The following is a 19,346-nucleotide window of genomic DNA, read 5'->3' as shown; positions in this document are numbered from 1 at the left end:
CAAGTATGAGCCCTATGTGCATTTATTCTCAAAAAGGTCAAGGTTCCTTTGTGTCTTTTCCAAGGTGCTAACTAGGAGGCAAGAAAAGAATGCAATATGCTACAGCTCCATCACCACCATCCTCTTCCCAAGACATTGGTACTAAGTTGGTTTTCAAATTAAAATGTAATCGTAGTATTGATTTCTATAAGTCTATTGTTGGAACGTACATGAACTGGACATAAAGATTGAATTTTTGGATGGCGATTTCTATGAGGAAGTTTATGTATAACATCCTCCTATTTTTGGGCATGAAAACAAGATGTGTTGTCTTAAGAAGGTTTTGCATGGTTTGAAATAAGATCCACATGCTTGATGTGGAAAAATTCATGCTTACTTTGTTGCACATGGTTTTAACAATGGTCCAGTTGAGAGAATTTTGTATGTCAAGCATGTGAATGATGCATTTGTGATCATTGTGCTCTATGTTGATGGCATGTTGCACACTAGACCAAATAAGGGGCATGTTTTTTATTTGAATGGCTCTTTTGAAATGTCAAATATGAGGTTGCCACATCGTTTTTAGGCACAAAATTTAAGTAACTTCATGAAGATATTGTTTTATGTCTGACATGTGTGCATTGGAACACTGTTGAGTACACACACACACACACACACACACACACACACACACACACACACACACACACACCACATCATTATTTAGGCATACAATTTAAGTAAGTTCATGGAGATATTGTTTGTGTCTGACAATGTGTGCATTGAAACATTGTTGAGTAGAGAGAGAGAGAGAGAGAGAGAGAGGGGGGGGGGGGGGGGGGGGGGGGGGGGGGGGGGGGGTAGTAGAACCATATAGATAAAGGCGATAAGAGATGTAGAAATAGATAGATATAAGATAGATAGATAAATAGAGAGAGAGAGAGAGAGAGAGAGAGAGAGAGAGAGAGAGAGAGGGGGGGGGGGGGGGGGGGGATATACATATAGATACATGCTAGTAGAGATATAGATATTAAGAGTGGCAAGGAGATGTGGAAATAGATAGACATAGAGATGGATAGCAAAAGGAGTATAAAGATATGGAGAGTCATATAGGGATATGCAATCCGATCAATTTATGCAAGTAGCCTCTTTTCCAATTGAATGGTGCATTGATGGTGATGCTGAAGAGTTGATCCAAAAGGAAATAGGCACAATAGAACTATAGTAGGGATTGTAAGATCACGTCCAAACAAAACAAGAAAAAGATTGAGCCAAAGAAAACCCTAAGAAAGTTTGTGACACTCCTATGAAGAAAGCCTAGCAAGGGATTCATAATCTTAGATTCAGTCTCTGTGCTTGTTTATTGTAAATGCTAGCCTTAAGGTATACAACATTTGACCACTATGTGCATGTATTTTCCAAGGTGCTAACTTGGGGCTTTTGGAGCTCCATCTCCATTATCCCACTTCCCAAGACCTTAATATTGTGATTATTTATGCATCTTCTAAGCTTCTCTTACTACAAAATGCCCCTAGAATCATAGCCTATGCTCGATCTAAAAGGCTTCACAAGTGCCTCCCCATGAAGTCCCCTAACATATCTTCCAGTAGCTATGGAGGTGGGTAGGATGATTCTTTTGAAGAGAGGCCCATGCAACATGCTCAACCATATTGGGTGCACTACTGGCATGAAAAGTCCTAGCAACTTTACATGTGCTCAAAGAGCATTTCAATGGATGAAGCTGTCAAGGTAAGCAAGACTGGTGTGAACCTCGCTCCTATCCTCTATGGACTAAAGTATGTGTGGGTGGATATCGTCCCCTGTGGAATTTTTGAGACACCTAACGGGACGGAAGTAAGAGAGCACGGGCATGATGATACTCCCACATGCGGGGGTGCAAGGCCTTTGGAACTTCGCTGGCAACAATGACTTACATGTGCACTCAAGTGCAAAGAGCAAGGATAAGATCTGATTTGGCATTGGTAGAATACACGAAGGGACAGAGATGCAAGCGACGGAGGCTTCACTTGTTTGAAAGGGTCATGGCCCCAGACAAAGGCAAATCCATGCGGCATAGGTCACAAACCATAGAGCTCCTAGAAAGTAGGGAAATTGAAAGAGGGAGAACCTTATGACAAGCAAGCAAAAGAGGATGTCCACAGTGACCTGAACAAGATCTCATGCGGGTCATAGCCACAGATTGGGAATATTTGGACGTGATTGCCAAGAAAAAAAGGGCATGAACTCTAGCTAAATGGGGAGAGTTGGGGCCCAAAATGAAATAGTTGGATCTCATTCCAGAATCTGATAGTGATTGAGATTAGCCACCAGCTAATTGAGGGTCATGCACCAGGTAGCCGGAGGCCACATTGGTGTGGGTTGAGGACAGAGCGAACTATTCTTTAGCCTTTTACTAAAGAATACCGTGTCCACGGCCCAGTTGAAGCACCATACTCTGCAAGGGCTGCCTCCTTGTGAGGGGGCCCCTCTCAATCACATTCCAGAACGACTGATGATGAGCAGCCTGAGCTTGTACTTGCGGCTTCGTCCTCTGCCCTCTTGCTACAAAGTCGCAACAGATGCTACAAAGCCCCCTTTCCATTGCTTGCCACAGGAGCAAAGCTCTGCCGCAGGTTTAGTACAGTTCTTTGGATCCAAACGGCAAACTGTATATGGAAACCAGGGGGGTGAGAGCTTTTTGTGAAGTATTGTGTGGACAACTGCGGAGTTGTGGTACAAAAGAAGAGGATTTTTGTTGAGATGTGCTCGAGCATGCATTGAGAGCTAATGTGGACAAAAAAGAGTAACCATGAGCGTGTTTGCATACTTCTCCTAAGACTTTCGAGTGCGTCCTCGACAGACCCTAGTTGAAGCGCAATTTGATAGAAAGCCTGAGTCACGTCTCCTCCCATTGTTGGCATAAATCCATGTTGGCGCACTGAAGGTGCTGCAAGGCAGTCTGATGATGCGGTTTCGCCCATCGCACGAATTTTGGTCCGCTTGTTCTTTCCACATTGTATGATGTCTGACGCAGATAAATATCACCTAAACCCATGACACTTGTGCTCTACTCTAAACGATGTTTAGGCCATGTGCAGTGTGCTCGCCCGCAATCTCACTCAGAAAAGAACCACAGACGCCATAGCAAGCTATGGAACAAAGAGCACACACAATAGATAACAGCAAGTGCAAGGCTAGACTTGAGAAAAAAGATCACAACACACAATAGACTCAAAGCTCAGCGGAACCCCATGTACTCACGATGTATCATCTACAGACACTGGCTGGCACCAAGGACTATCAAGATACAAAGGGGGTGTAGAGGTTTTACTGTGCAATGGAGACCAAAGCAACGAATGATAGGTACAATATCTTCCACACCACATTTGCTGACCTCTCTCTCAACTGTATCACTATAATGTGGACTTACAGGTTGTCCGCCACAAAACCACTCACTGTCTCGATGAGACGGATACTCTCCTCATATTGAAAAGATGCCACAAAACCTACAGCCATAGATATCATCCTAGTGGACAGCTGGATATAGGAAGCATGTATCAGCGCCTGGTCATGGAAATATAGTGCATGACACTGGTGAGCTCCAAGGCCTGCTATTTGCTATTTGCACGCATGGCGATATGAGGCCTTGTGTATGGAATAGAGTGAGCCGCCTGCACATGATGCTGCTGAGAGCAAAACTGCACCGTCCGGTGAACGCGTATCCATGGGGGGAGGTTGAGGGCGAGCCAAATAGATCACGACTAACGGCGAGAAGGTCCTGCGCTCAGCTGAACTCAACTAAGCACTCAAGCGTCCCTGATCTGCGTCTCTGTTGCTGCTGATTCCTTTCTGACTAACATTCAAGAGACAACCAAACCACGTTCATTAGCATGAATTCCCCTTTCAGGCAGACGACGTCAGCACAGTCGTTTACATCAGCGTCAACGCCATAGATAAGGAGGCTATCTTGAAAACAGATTTTGGAATGGGGGCCGCGCGAACGCGAGCCCCCGCTGCCACAAATTATGACGTGCACTCTCCCGCAGAGGGGAGATGCTAGGGTGCGGCCCGTCCTCAGTGCAATGGAGGGGCCATCGACCTTCCTAAACTTTTTTTCTTTTCCCACTTGAGCGCCGCGAAGGTACTGGTAGCGAGAAACTTTACATCTCAAGGTTGAGGGTTCAAGGCTCACGTGCTCCGCTTCTCCTGGGTTGACGTCACTCTCTTCCCCATTGGGTAGGTTGTTCCCATCCTAAACCTTTTGAGCAACGATTTGGCGATTGTGCCTGTAATATCACAGCCAGAGAAAGGAAGCACCACTTTAACAAGGCATCTACGCCTTCCATTACTCTCATCCAAAACTAGACCTACACTGCGCAAGAGGCTATCCCTCAAGCCTCTAGACCTACGCTGGGGGCACGAGATCATTCTAACAATGTCACCTCCCAAAGGCTTGGAAGATGGCCAATCCCATCCCTCAAGCCTCCTAGATGAGAGTTTGGCCCCAAAAGTTGCGACATACAAGAGACGTGGAGTAAAATAGGCCCAAAAAAAGCACACCTTCTTTCCAAATATCACATGATATGTTCTTCCGAGGCATGCGCCATCTCTATCCAGCTGAGGTAAGACCGGGGAGGCGGCTAAGGGCTAGCTAGGACGAACATGCGATCAAGGGGTGCTATATATTAGCAGTCTATATATAGCGAGGTTGGGTGGAGAGTTGCATGGTCCAGTCCCCTCTGGTCCTTGATTGGTATCAGAGCTCAAGGAGCAGGGTAGCCATGGAGGAGGGGAGCAACATGCAAAGGCATGGAGGGCTTGGACGTTTTCTCTCTCCCCCCCCCCCCCCCCTTGATCTCTCTGATTCTTGTGCTTTTCGATCGAGCAGCCTTGGGTAGGAATGATCCCTACAGAGAAGAATCAAGAAGCGTGGAAGAATCCCTTGGTGCTGCGTTTCACACTTTTTTGCGGGTTAGGGTGGGCTTGTGATCATTGTATATGACTACAACGATGGGTAATTTTTATGCACAAGGTGCTGGCAATATAAATGAATCTTTATATAGATAGCAAGTAGGCATGGCCTTGCTATCAAGTAAATAACTCATGGGGCGACATGAACAGACTAAGGGCCTCAAAGTAGGTGATCTCTTATTTGAACACCCAAGAAACTTTAGTATGACTCCCTTGTTTCAAGGTGTTGATAATTTTTCTCTTTTGTTCATGGAGAGATATGATTTCTTCAAGATACAATTCTAAATAAGATTCCAACTTTGAGATGATCTATGCTTAGTTGCAGCACTGATTGTGTCTCTAGGAGTGGTAATTTTAAGGGTATGACCCAAATGATTATACAATCACTCCATTGGTGTTGAGGGTCACAATTTGATCTCATCATAGTTGTACTTTCAAGAAAAAAAGTTCACAATCTGCCAAAGGATAGTGAAAAAGTTCAACTTTCCAAGTTGATTCCAATCACTAGGAGATATGGTAGACTGTGTTGGTAATTGTTGGCTGCTAGTTTGAGCAGTATTTATACAGAGTCTAACCAAGGGGTTTACATTCCAGATTTTAACCAAGGGATTTGTATTGCAAGAGCAAGGCAACACCTGTAATGGAAATGGCCTATGATCTTTGAGAATAGAGGAATTAAGAGAAAATTAGAGTAAGCATTTTTGTGAGACTACTTTGAGAACATAGAGGGTGAACTTAATTAGCGGTAGCAACATAACCATAATACTTAATTAACTTGGCATGAACAATACTTTTGCAGTTAGAGAAGTTGATAGCAATTATGGACCAGATTTATGTGGAGCCGGCGGTCCCCCCTCCAATAGGCTTTTGTATTATAGATTCTCCCATCAAGAGAGTCTTGGTACAATATAATCTTTGTGTTCCTTGTGACCTAGGTGATGCAATGAAGATGGAAAGCTTCATGCATCACGGCATAACATAATCTTTGCAAAAAGCATTAACCATCCCCGGCCTCTTATACCTGTGCCGCGGTGTTGGCAGCTCTTATGGGTTAAATCCCCCCTTCTTCTTCCCTCCAAGGTGACGTAATAATTACTTGCATACAATATAGCTTTCAATTTGTCATGGCTTATTCTGCCCTTTGACATGCAAAGGTGAATATAGGCAAGGCATGTGACTTGTAAGGTCAAGCTATTTGGCAAGGCTAACTAGTGATGGCGATTCAAGAAGCCGACATGCATTTTTCTCACTAATTTAGAGTTTTGAATATGCTAGGGCATGGCTCCTAGGCAAATTTTCTGAACTCGATGCACTAAAAAATGATTATGTTATTCCATTTCTAAGGGTTTCTTAATCCGTATCTGAATTCAACCTACAAGATTCTACAGATAGATTTTAGCAAGTAACGACAAGATCTGCTGCCAGTTTCAGTCATACAAGAAAGAGGAGCAAGGCTCCATAGATTTAGTTGGTCATAGATTTCATTGGCTAGTATGTCTTTCATCTATCCTCTTGTGCTATCAAGCAGAGGAAAACAACAAGGCTTCTAGGAGCACGGCTCCATATCTATAGGCATGGAGTGCATGGTCCTGTCAAAGCATATATGGCCTGCCAGAGTGCATACAAAATAAATACGTGAAGCACATTGAAAGCATGTTGGCATCCACAGCTACGAGCTGAATCCAACGTCGACAATCATGTTACAACATGCTACGACTTCCGATGCCAAGGGCGGGGATTCAAGAAAATTGATAAGTACGTTAAATTTAAGTTTCAAATTTTGAACTTCTTTACTCTCACAGAATCTTCTACAATGCCAACTTGACAAGCAAATGTTTCTTTGGTCAAGCACACTTTTGGCAATTCGATGATATTTGATAGCTAAGTTTCAACAGCTTTCTCTTGTACTATTGAGCAATCTCATGATTCTCAATAAGGTGCATGATTCAACAGAGTCTTTCCTCTATGAAAGATTGATAATGTTGATTCTCTTTTGCTTTGATATTTGTGTGTCAACCCGAGCACCTGTTAGCTAAAAGCAATCACACTCAGTTCTATCTCATCTCCTCCATGAACTTATGCAAAGCAAGGCTTCACTTTGGGATATTTTTCCTAGAAGCTTCCAAAGTTTGGAATATGGTAATAGCATACGAACTTGGGAAAACCTAGCAACAAGTCTACCTATTTTTCATTGGAGGTCAGTATGAACCAAGCCCTGAAGGCATACACGGTACATCCGAAAGCTCTAAATTTCTCAGCATACATGGCTATGAGCCACATTCAAGTGAAGGTAACTGCTCTCAGAGGGGCAACAAAGTTAGACAATTTCAAGTTCTACTTGTATTTTTGTCTTTAACATTTCATTTGAAAAAGATTTCTCTGTTGTGCAAAGCAAAGTGCTTTGATAGAGTTACTGCAAAGCAAGGCTTCTATTCAATGCCACAATACCATCCACTGAATTAGGATCAAGGATAATGGCACACATGTTTGGAAATAAGAGAACATAAGCTCACAATCATGGTATGCAATGACCAAATGTGACATGCATGCATGGCATGCCAGTATGGTGGACTCATTCCACTAAAGCATTGTTTACACTTTTGCTATAACATCGGCTACTTCGTTCAGGGAGAGTTGAGGTTGGTATATTTGCTTGTGATCATTGTATATGACTACAACAATGGGTAATTTTTGTGCCCAAGGTGCTGGCAATATAAATGAATCTTTATATGGATAGCAACTAGGCATGGCCTTGCTATCAAGTAAATAACTCATGGGGCGACATGAACAGACTAAGGGCCTCAAAGTAGGTAATCTCTTATTTGAACACCCAAGAAACTTTAGTATGACTCCCTTGTTTCAAGGTGTTGATAATTTTTCTCTTTTGTTCATGGAGAGATATGATTTCTTCAAGATCCAATTCTAAATAAGATTCCAACTTTGAGATGATCTATGCTTAGTTACAACACTGATTGTGTCTCTAGGAGTGATAATTTTAAGGGTACATGACCCAAATAATTATACAATCACCCCATTGGTGTTGAGGGTCACAATTTGATGTCATCACAGTTATAATTTCAAGAAAAAAAGGTTCACAATATGCCAAAGGGTAGTGAAAAAGTTCAACTTTCCAAGTTGATTCCAATCACTATTAGATACGGCAGATTGTGTTGGTCATTGTGGCTGCTAGTTTGAGCAGTATTTATACAGAGTCTAACCAAGGGGTTTACATTCCAGATTTTAACCAAGGGATTTGGATTGCAAGGGCAAGGCAACACCTATAATGGAAATGGCCTATGATCTTTGAGAATAGAGGAATTAAGAGAATTAGAGTGAGCATTTTTGTGAGACTACTTTGAGAACATAGAGGGTGAACTTAATTGGCGGTAGCAACATAACCATAATACTTAATTAACTTGGCATGAACAATACTTTTGCAAGAGAGGGAGTTAGAGAACTTGATAACAATTGAGGACCAAATTTATGTGGAGCTGGCGGTCCCCCTCCAATAGGATTTTGTATTATAGATTCTCCCATCAAGAGAGTCTTGGTACAATATAATCTTTGTGTTCCTTATGACTTAGGTGATGCAATGAAGATGGAAAGCTTCATGCATCACGAGCATAACATAATCTTTGCAAAAATCATTAACCATCCCCGGCCTCAGTCCCAAGCCCTCAAACACCTTCAAAGGTGGAGAGAGCTAGCGGGGAATGAGGGTAGGAAGAGGAAGAAGAAACATTCATAGGAGAAAGAAATAGTTCCTCACTTATCATCACTCTTCTTGCTTAGCATACATAATAGCATAGTAATGAAGATAGAGAAGATGGAAAGCTTAAGAATTGGAGCATGGCTCTTGGTTGGATTTGCATTCCATAGCCAGGAGTGTTGGTGTAGACTCTCAAATTCTCAAAAATCTTGGAGAAGGAGAAGGATATGGAGCTCTTGCACTTTGCACCTCACACAATAAGAGTGTGTGTGGGAGAGTATACCCTGCAAGCAAGCCCCTAGCTTCCTTGGTCGATCCCCTCTTCTAGCTCATGATGGAAGCTCATTGGACTCCTTCAAGCTTGGCCAATCACATGCGGAGTGCATATCAAGCAAGAATGCTAGCCTTTGGGACAAGTGTCCCCCTTTCCCCTTTGAGACAGAGGACTTGATAAATGCATACACAATTAATTAAATTAGCTAAATTATCATTGGACCCTTTGAGAGGCCAACCAATAGGCTTTAGGCAACTTATAAGGGCAACATGGAGAGGAACTTGACATGTGTCCCTGTTGCTTCATTAGGCAAGGCTTGACTTGTGTGAGGGGGTGTGTGTTCTCTCTCTAGCTCCTACAATGAGGACTTGTCCCCCCTTGTGTAGGGATGTTGTGGGTTAGGTGTCTAACCTCACTCCTATCTTATTGCAGACATAGCGAGAACCATGGGACGAAGCTGACTCGACTAGTGCATAGAGGCTACAAGAGGTTGTCAATCTCTTGGAAAACAGCAAACAACTCGCATCTAACTCAAGCTACACTCAAATAACTGAAATCACCAAAAGCTAATCGCTCGTCGACAAACAAATGACATCCGTTACAGCATCAAACAATATCCAAACATTACGAAACTTCTAGGACATGTTTATAAGACCTAAGCACACATGCTTATGGTTTCAAATCTCACTTTAGGCCAAGTGAAAAATTCATGATTATTAACAGCAGTGAGTTTTTGACCTAGTCATTTTCAACCCAAAATGCATCTAAATGCTTAGCAACGATGCCCCAATGCCCCTAGTTTTTTATTTTAAAGCTTAATTTTTTACTTATGATGAAATTGGCCGCAGGTCGGCGATGCCAAAAGCTCTGAAATACCGTGAAATGCTTACGTCAATGCGTATAGCTCTTACCTGCGGTTGCAACACAGCTAATATTCTCCCATGGTGAATTAGGGATTGGCAATGGTTGGAGTAATCCATGTTACTTCCGTCTATCATACTTAGTCTTTTGGCATACCAAACATTTTGAAACATACTCTTGTATGTCCACTTTCATGGTAGGCCAATAGAAGTACGTCTCTACTCCTCGAAGAGTAGGTTGAATGCCTCTATGCCCCACATAGGGAGGAGCATGGGATCCATACATAACTTTCTCATTAAGGGAGCAGATAACACATAGCCTATTACCATGGAGAAGAGAACCATCCTGAAAGGTGAATGGTTCTTATTTCTTCCCCAATTCTAGGGCTCACATTATGTCTTTAAAGTCAGGGGTCAGTAGCATACTCATCTATCATAGAAGATAGATCATTGTGAGTTGCTATAGACACCGCATTAACTTTTGGTCATCATGAAAATGCATTGGCCACTTGATTGTGCTTACCAGCAATGTGAGCAATATGAAAATAAAATTGCAAAAGAAAATTTTCCCACCTCATTTGTTTGTCGGAAAGCTTGGTTTGCATCATGAAGTACTTGAGACTTTGGTGGTCCGTTCGCAAAATAAATGGAGTCCCCAATAGATAGTGCTTCCATGTGTCTAGGACATGTAGAATAGCTAAAAGCTCTTTTTCGTATATGTCCAAGACTCTTTTATTGGCATTGAGCCTTCAGCTCTCATATGCTATGGCATGCCCTTCTTGGAGCAAAACTGCTCCAAGGCAATCACCACAAGCATCACATTGGAACTCAAATGGCTTTGAGAGATCTGGAAGCATAAGGACTGGTTGGGAGGTAAGCTTCTCTTTGAGCTTGTCAAAAGCATTTTTCTCTTTAGCAGTCCATGAGTACTTAACGTTCTTTTTTGTTAAGTCATGTAATGGTCCTGCTATTTGAGAGAATTTTGCTATGGCACACATACCAATAAAGCTTCTTAGCTCATGTAGATTCCTTGGGTTAGGCCATGCTTTTATTACCTCCAACTTTGATGGATCCATGCGGATACCATCTTGAGAGATAATACGACCTTAGTACTGAATCTCTTGAAGGAAAAATTTGCTCTTCTTTTTATTGATAAAAAGCTTGTTCTCCCTCAAAGCTTGAAAAATCACTTGTAGATGTTTCTTGTGTTCCTCCAAGGACTTGGAGTAGATGATGATATCATCAAAGAACACTCCAGTGAATTTGAGGTAGGGTCTACAAATTTTCAACATTAAACGATTGAACGTGGTTGGTGCATTAGTCAAGCAAAAAGACATGACTAGATATTCATAAAGACCAAACGTTGTACGGAATGTGGTATTTTGAATATCTTCATTCACTATACTTATTTGATGATAGCCACTTTTAAGGTCAATCCTATTGAAGTAGGTAGAGCCTTATAGCTTATCAATTAGATCTTCTACCCGCAGTATGGGAAATTTGTTTTTGATAGTGATATGGTTTGAGTATGGTTTAGTGCTCGATAGTCCACACACATGTAAAGAATGAGGATGCAAGAGAGCTACACAAGACAAGCACAAAGCACACAGAGATGGAAAGCTTCTTCTTCTTCTTCACAGAAAAGAGAGTACAAAATGACTAAGTGCTAAAGCTGAAAAGTAGCACATATGTACATGCGGTCACTAAGTGTGAACTCGCTAGAAGCGTACTAGGCTGGCACTATAAGTGTAGTCCAGCTGTAGAATCACTGGCAGAGATCCTCCGTGTCGGTCACCTAACGCGCCAGTGAGTAAATGCCGTAAGCGGCCAAGACCCGTAGTGGATGCCAGCTCAAGGTGGAGCTCGACATCTCAACATTCCCCCTCGAGCTCTGCATGTCGCAGAGTCCAAGCATAGTCCGGAAACGTCGAAGCTTCTCAGCTCCGAGGGCCTTGGTAAAGATATCCGCTATCTGCTTCTCTGTGCTGACGTAGACCAAGTCGATGTCGCCCGCCACCCAACACTCGCTCTCGAACGTAGTGGTAATGGACCTCTATGTGTTTGGTCCTGGCATGGAACACTGGGTTCCTAGCCAACTGCATGCTGCTGAGGTTGTCACAATGGATGAAAATCTGCTGGTCCACCTGCACTCCCAAGTCCTCAAGTAATGTGCGTAGCCAAGCTACCTCGCACGCCGCAACTGTTGCACCTTTGTACTCGGCCTCTGTGCTCGATAAAGCAACCGTAGGCTGCTTTTTGCTGCTCCAAGTAACAACAGCACTCCCAAAAGAGAACATGAAGCCACTCGTAGATCTCCTATCAACAATGCTACCTGCCCAATCTGCATCTGTATACCCATACAATGCTAATGGTGCATCTGCTGCATAGAACAATGCGTAGTCAAGAGTACCTTGCACATACCTAAGTGTGCGTCGTACTCCATCCAAATGTGGCTTCCTCGGAAGTTGCATGAACTGACTCTCCAAGCCTACTGTGTAGCTCAAGTCTGGCCTCGTGATAGTCAAGTAGATTAGACTACCCACAATCTTCCTGTACATGTTGACATCCTCAACAACATCACCCTTCTCTGCACTCAGCTTTGCATTCACATCCAAGGGAATAGAAATTGGCTTACAATCAGCCATACCATACTTTGACAACATGTCCAAAGCATACTGTCTCTGTGATAGCCATACACCCTCTGGAGTCCTGATCACTTCAATGCCAAGAAAGTAGCGCAACTCGCCTAAATCTTTCATTTCAAACTCCTGTTTGAGAAGACCCTTCACATGGTCAATCTCCATAGCATTGTCACCAACAATAATAAGGTCATCTACATATATGGTAATGACCACAATCCCCACATCACTCTCACGTACATAGAGTGAATGATCAACATGAGCTCTCCTAAAACCAATACTAACAAGATACTTGACAATCCTATCATACCATGCTCTAGAGCCCTGCTTCAAACCATACAAAGCTTTGAGAAGTCTGCATACATAATCTGGGTAACCTGGATCGACATAACCAGGTGGCTGATCCATATACACTTCCTCTTGCAACTCACCATTCAAGAAGGCATTCTTTACATCCATTTGATGCATAATCCATCCTCTAGATGCAGCCACTGCTATGACAGCTCTCACTGTCGTCATCTTTGCCACTGGAGCAAAGGTCTCCTCATAGTCTATGCCATACGTCTGTGCATAACCCTTTGCGACCAGCCTTGCCTTGTGACGCTCAATGTTACCATCAGCCTTATGCTTGGTTTTATACACCCATTTACAGCCAATAGCTTTCTTGCCACTTGGCAATGGCACCAACTCCCATGTGTCATTTGCTTCCAATGCAGCCATCTCTTCATTCATTGCATCATCCCAATGCACATTTCCAACTGCATCCTCAAAACATGTGGGCTCCACATCCTATATCACCTTAGCCATGTAGGCTTGGTGATGCGCTAGATACCCATCATAAGTCAATTTCTGAACTGGATTTCTGACTCTATTAGATCTGCGCGGTCCTGGGTCACTCCTTTGCCCTCTAGCATCTTCTTGTACTTTCCTTACACCAGGTGTCCTGACAGCAGGAATTCCAAATTCCTCATCAAGACTTTGTTCAGAACCATCTGAATCCATGTCTACATGTGAAAAACCTGATGATGCATCAACCATAAAGGGAGGTTCATCAACCTTTTCCTTTCCTTTTCGTGATACATTCCCTGTACTTGTTGGTGGAGTAACGTGCGTACGTAGTCTACCATTCCATGGTTTCTCAACAGAGCCACGAGAAGAGGACTCTTGTGGTCCACTCAAAACCTGTGACTGTGGCCTCACATTTTGTACAACCACATCATCTTTTACATCAGCCCCAATAGTGCCATGTGCATTACTGTACCAGCTGCTCATCTCATCAAAGACTACATCTCTGCTCACTCGTAATTCTCGTGTAGTAGGATTGTAGCACCTGTACCCCTTTTGTTCAAGGGAATATCCCACAAGAATACATTTCTCTGCTTTAGGATCCAATTTCCTACGCAACTCATCTGGTACATGCACGTAAGCTATGCAGCCAAACACTTTCAAGTGTGCCAAATCAGGCTTTGTACCTGTAAACTTTTCCTCAGGTGTTACATCATGCACCGCAGCTGTAGGTGTCCTGTTCATAATGTACACAGCTGTATTTACAGCTTCAGCCCAGAAATGATGAGGCATGTTCTTCTCATTCATCAATGCACGTGCAACCTCTGCAATGTGCCTGTTTTTCCTTTCTGCGACCCCATTCTGCTGTGGAGTATATCTGTATGTAAACTGCCTGTGTATACCATGCATTCGCAGAAAATCTGAAAAATCATTGGAGAAGTACTCTCCCCCTCCATCTGACCTCAATGTCTTGATTTGCATATCTGTCTCCTTCTCAATCATGACTTTGAAGTCTTGAAAGTGACCAAACACTTCACTTTTGTTACGCATGAAGTAGACCCATACTTTCCTTGTATGGTCATCAATGAAAGAGACATAATACCTGCAACCATGTATACTTGTAGTATCGGTTGGACCCCAAACATCTGTGTGCACCACCTCAAGTGGCTTTTTACATACATTGCGCTCATGTGGAAATGAGCCCTTTGACTGTTTTCCAAACTGGCATGCTGCACACACTTTATGCATACCATCCACCTTGAATTTGGGCAAACCTTTTACAATCTGTTTTGATTGCATGCTGCGCAATCTCTGCTCATTGACATGGCCAATGCGTTTGTGCCAAATGTCAACATCAGCCACAACACCTGTGCCCTGTGCAAATAATGCAGCTTTTACCTCAGGCATGTCTACATTCAGCGTAAACATTCTGCCCACACATTTGCCCTCTGTGATCAGCTTACAACCATTCTGGAAATCTTCTACATAACAGCCATTTGGATTGAAGCGAACCTGCAAACCCTGCTCAACCATTTGTCCAACAGAAACAAGATTCTTTGTAATGTTTGGGACATGAAGTACATCTGCTAAGTACTTTGATTTCCCACTCTTCGTATTTAGAGGTATGTCCCCTACATGAGCAATGGGGTGAGCTGTGTCATCTCCTGTCTGCACATAGCCTGACACATCTGGTTTGCGCATATCTCTAAACCACTCTCCACGAGACGTCATGTGATTAGAGGCACCTGAATCCACATACCAAACATCATCTTGGGTGGAATTCTCTGCAGTCATTGTATTCATTACATGTTGCATAACAAACATGCGCTCGTTTTTGCTGTCATCTGCATCTCTGCTAGTAGATGCATAGTTGCCCTGTTCTCTCTTTCTACTTGCTTTTCCCTTTGGACAGTCACGTGACATGTGACCTCTTTCACCACAAGTCCAACATTCTCTACTATCTGGAGTATGTTGCTGCCTGCTTGATCCTGCACCACGACCTCTTTGACTCCCCCTGCCTTGAGACTGGTTTCCCCTGCCACCTGTATTTTTTTGATTTGATTGACCTTCCAGAAATTGGCCCCTGCAACCCCTTGGGCCTCGACCACGACCTCTGCCTCTACCTCTGTTGGAGTTAGAATAGAAGGCCTGTTCAGAATTATTTCTGCCATGAGAAGAAGATGTGTCAAGGTTCTTCTCCTCAAGAATAAGCATAGAAATCAAATCTTGGAACACGGGGATGTCGTCTCTTGTATTCATGGAAGACCTAAAATGTACATACTCATCTCCTAGACCATCCAAGCATGCACGGACAATGTCATCGTCTTCCACTGAGACTTTAATAGATCCAAGAGCCTCAATGATACTCTTGATCTTCAAAGCATAATCATTGATGGAGAGGTTGTTCCTCTTAACCTGATTTAGCTCCGACTTTAGTTGAAGCTTCCTGGCCTTGGTGTTCACCTCGAACACTCTGCCTAAGTTTTTCCATGCAATGGAGGGGGTTTCAGCATCCTGTAGATAGCCCATCATGCCATCTGTGATGCTCATAGAAAGCCAATACATCACTTTGCTCTGGCCTTGTTGCCAGTCCCTCAAAGCTTTCCTTTGTTCTGCTGTAGCATTTGCCTCGGGAATCTCTGGTTCCTTTTCATTGTCTCCTTCTACATAGTCCCAATAACCTTTTCCTTTTAGGAAATTTGTTATTCTGAACTTCCATGCAGGGTAGTTATTTTTCTCAAGCTTCTCAGTAACAATCTGACTGAAACCGTCAGACATCTTGAAGCACTAAGACAAAATAGCTCCAATCTGCAAAAACCTGCAAATCTGCTGAACCTGCTATCGTGGTTCTTGTAACGCTTTCTACACTCAACGAGTGTCCACAATCAAGCGTACATACAACCACTGTACTTGTACAGTAAATCTCTGTATACTGCACTTTGGAGACCCGTTCAGAAACTCGGCATCTGGTCGTGGATTGCGAACGAAGGGATTGTGATGCTCTTACTCTCTTAGCCTCTCTTGCCTGCACCAGGATCTGATACCATGTAAAGAATGAGGATGCAAGAGAGCTACACAAGACAAGCACAAAGCACACAGAGATGGAAAGCTTCTTCTTCTTCTTCACAGAAAAGAGAGTACAAAATGACTAAGTGCTAAAGCTGAAAAGTAGCACATATGTACATGCGGTCACTAAGTGTGAACTCGCTAGAAGCGTACTAGGCTGGCACTATAAGTGTAGTCCAGCTATAGAATCACTGGCAGAGATCCTCCGTGTCGGTCACCTAACGCGCCAGTGAGTAAATGCCGTAAGCGGCCAAGACCCGTAGTGGATGCCAGCTCAAGGTGTGGAGCTCGACATCTCAACAACACATGCGGTATGTACCATCTTTCTTTTGCACTAAAAGGACTGGTGAACAAAAGGGAGATGAACTAGGCCTCACTATCCCTTGTCTACCAATTCTTGTACTTGCCTCATGATCTTCTGTTGTTGAGCTTGGGAAACTCGATAAGGACACTTGTTAGGCAGTGAGCTTCCTAGTAGGAGCTCAATTCGATGGTCATCATCCCCTCGTTTTGGAGGTAAATCCCTAGGGATATCATCGATGAGCACATCTTGGAATCCATTTAGAAAATTATGCTAAGTATGGAGCTTGATGCAGTAATTTTTTGTATTAAAAATGCACATTTGTAAGGCCCCCATTATGAGGAGAAGCTATCGTGCGTGAATAAATTTCACTAGCCAAAAACCAAAATTTTCACTCGTCGAAATATTCCTTTTCATTGGAATATTATGGTTGGACAGCGGCAACTGGTCGAAAAACGGTGGCCGAAAAGTGGTCGCAAAACGATCGGTCGGTTGGTCGATTGGTCGGTGGCCGGTGGCCGGTGGGGCCAGTGGTCGGAATTCAATGGACAGTGGCCAAATTCAAATTGGACTTGTCTTCTCAAGGGCGGCCACACATGGACTCATGGGAGAATCCAACTCAGACTTGTCTACACAAGGGTGGCTACACACAGTTGTCTCTCATGAGAGAGGGCAGCCCTTTTGGCCTATAAAAGGAGGCCTTTTCTACACACATTTTGGAGTGTGAAGTTGATGCAACAAGGTGGGTGTGAGGTGGTGAGAGTGAAGCAAGGCAAGAGCTCTATTAAGGGTATAATCCCTTTGTAACCTACTTCTTCTTTGAAGTACTAAAGCCATTGAGTGGCTGCTTTCCCGTGGGTGTAGCCCACATTGGGTGAACCACGTATATCATGTGCTCTCTCTCTCTCTCTCTCTCTCTCTCTCTCTCTCTAATCTCTCGTGTGTGAAAATGTATCTCTCTCCATTAAGTAAGCTACTTAAATATCTATTTAGCTATGTCTTATTTCCTAGCAACAACTGGTATCAAAGCAAGGTTTGCTTGTAGGTAAAGTATCTCAAGGAAAGGATTCCTTGAATTGAGTGGGAGTAATGGCGGAGGAAGGGAAGCTCAAGATCGAGAAGTTCAATGGAAAAAACTACCAACATTGGAAGATGCAAGACTATCTCTACCAGAAGGACATTTATCTGCCTTTAGGCGGTCTTGCAAAGAAGCCCGCAACAATGGCAAATGAAGCATGGATTGTCCTTGACCAAAAGGCATTAGGAACAATCCGGCTAATCTTGGTGTCAGTAGTGGTCTTTAATGTTTCAGAGATGAAGACCACGGAGGACTTTATGAAGTCACTTGAAGGCGTCTATGAGAATCCATCGGCATCCAAAAAGTCTTTCTCATGAAGCACTTGCTCAATCTAAACATGGCAAAGAATGGTTTAGTTGCAGAACACTTAAATGACTTTAACATCAACATAAGTCAACTTAGATTTGTGAAAATCAATTTTGATGTCGAAATGCGAGCTCTCCTGATACTATAGTCTCTACCGGATAGTTGGGACAGCCTTGTGATGGCTGTAAGTAACTCAATCTCTGGCACAAATACTCTTAAGCTTAATGATGTTGTGGGTGTTCTTAAAAGCGAGGAAATTCGAAGGAGAAGCACATGTGAATCATCAAGTGTTGCATTGTTAGTGGAAACAAGCGGAAGGCCTAAAGAGATTCAAAAACCAAAAGGGTCGTGATCACTCAAGGCGGAGCAAGTCACTCATCACAAAGTCAGTTCTTGAATGTTGGAATTGCTGCAAGAAGGGCCACGTCAAGAATAATTGATGGTCTAAGAAGAAGAAGAAGGAGTTGGAGTCTCAGGACAACAAGCCAACATTGGAGGCCAATGTGGCAGGTAAATTAGAGCAAGATGCTCTAATTCTCTCATTAGACAATGTGTCTAATTCTTGGATAATAGAATATGAGGCTTCATTCCATGCGGCACCATACAAATAACTTTTCCAAGATTACACCAAAGGTAATTTTGGGTATGTATACTTGGGAGATAATGAAGCTTGTGAAATTGTCAACAGAGGTACAATTTGTGTCAAAACTACTAGTGGAAATCAATGGAAGCTTATTAAAGATGTTAGGCATGTTCTTTTTCTTCACAAAAATTTGATCTCTACAGGACAATTGGACGATGAAGGTCACAACATTGCATTCGAAAACAAATGGTGGAAGATCTCAAAGGAATTTTTGGTGGTTGCCAACGGATAAAAGGTTGGTACACTTTACTTGTGTACTGTCAGCACACAATCTTCAACTTGTGCAATAGCTATAAAAGTCGACAGTGCGGTGTGGCACTATTGGCTTGGGCATATGAGTGCCAAAGGAATGCAAATCCTTCAAACAAAGATGCTTCTATTATGTTTGAAAGAAGTGGACTTAGAGTTCTGTGGAGATTGTGTTCATGGTAAACAAAAGAGGGTAAAATTTCAAAAAACAAGAAATGAAAGAAAAATAGAAAACTTGAGTTGGTTCATTCTGATGTTTGGGGTCGTGCAAGTACACCATCACTTGGTGGATCATTGTACTATGTAACATTCATAGACGATGCAACTAGGAAAACATGGGTTTATGTAATGAAGAATAAATCCAGTGTGTTTTCCATATTTCAAATGTGAAAAGTCTTTGTGGAGAATGAAGCAGGTACCAAGGTTAAATGCCTCAGATCCGACAATGGAGGCAAATATTGCAGGCAAGCTCTTGAAATCTTTTG

General features: G+C 42.9%; 1 pseudogene; it reads left to right on the top strand.

Annotated features, from left to right (window-relative positions):
• Nucleotides 1-2,348: 2,348 nt before the first annotated feature.
• On the top strand, nucleotides 2,349-2,464 carry LOC147432928 (U5 spliceosomal RNA; annotated as a pseudogene).
• The last annotated feature ends 16,882 nt before the right edge of the window (nucleotides 2,465-19,346 follow it).

This window comes from Adiantum capillus-veneris, chromosome 20 (genome assembly GCF_014529385.1).
Source record: "Adiantum capillus-veneris isolate H3 chromosome 20, ASM1452938v2, whole genome shotgun sequence".
Taxonomy (NCBI): Eukaryota; Viridiplantae; Streptophyta; class Polypodiopsida; order Polypodiales; family Pteridaceae; genus Adiantum; species Adiantum capillus-veneris.
Note: the sequence above shows the minus strand (reverse complement) of the source record. Positions and strands in the feature narration are given on the sequence as shown.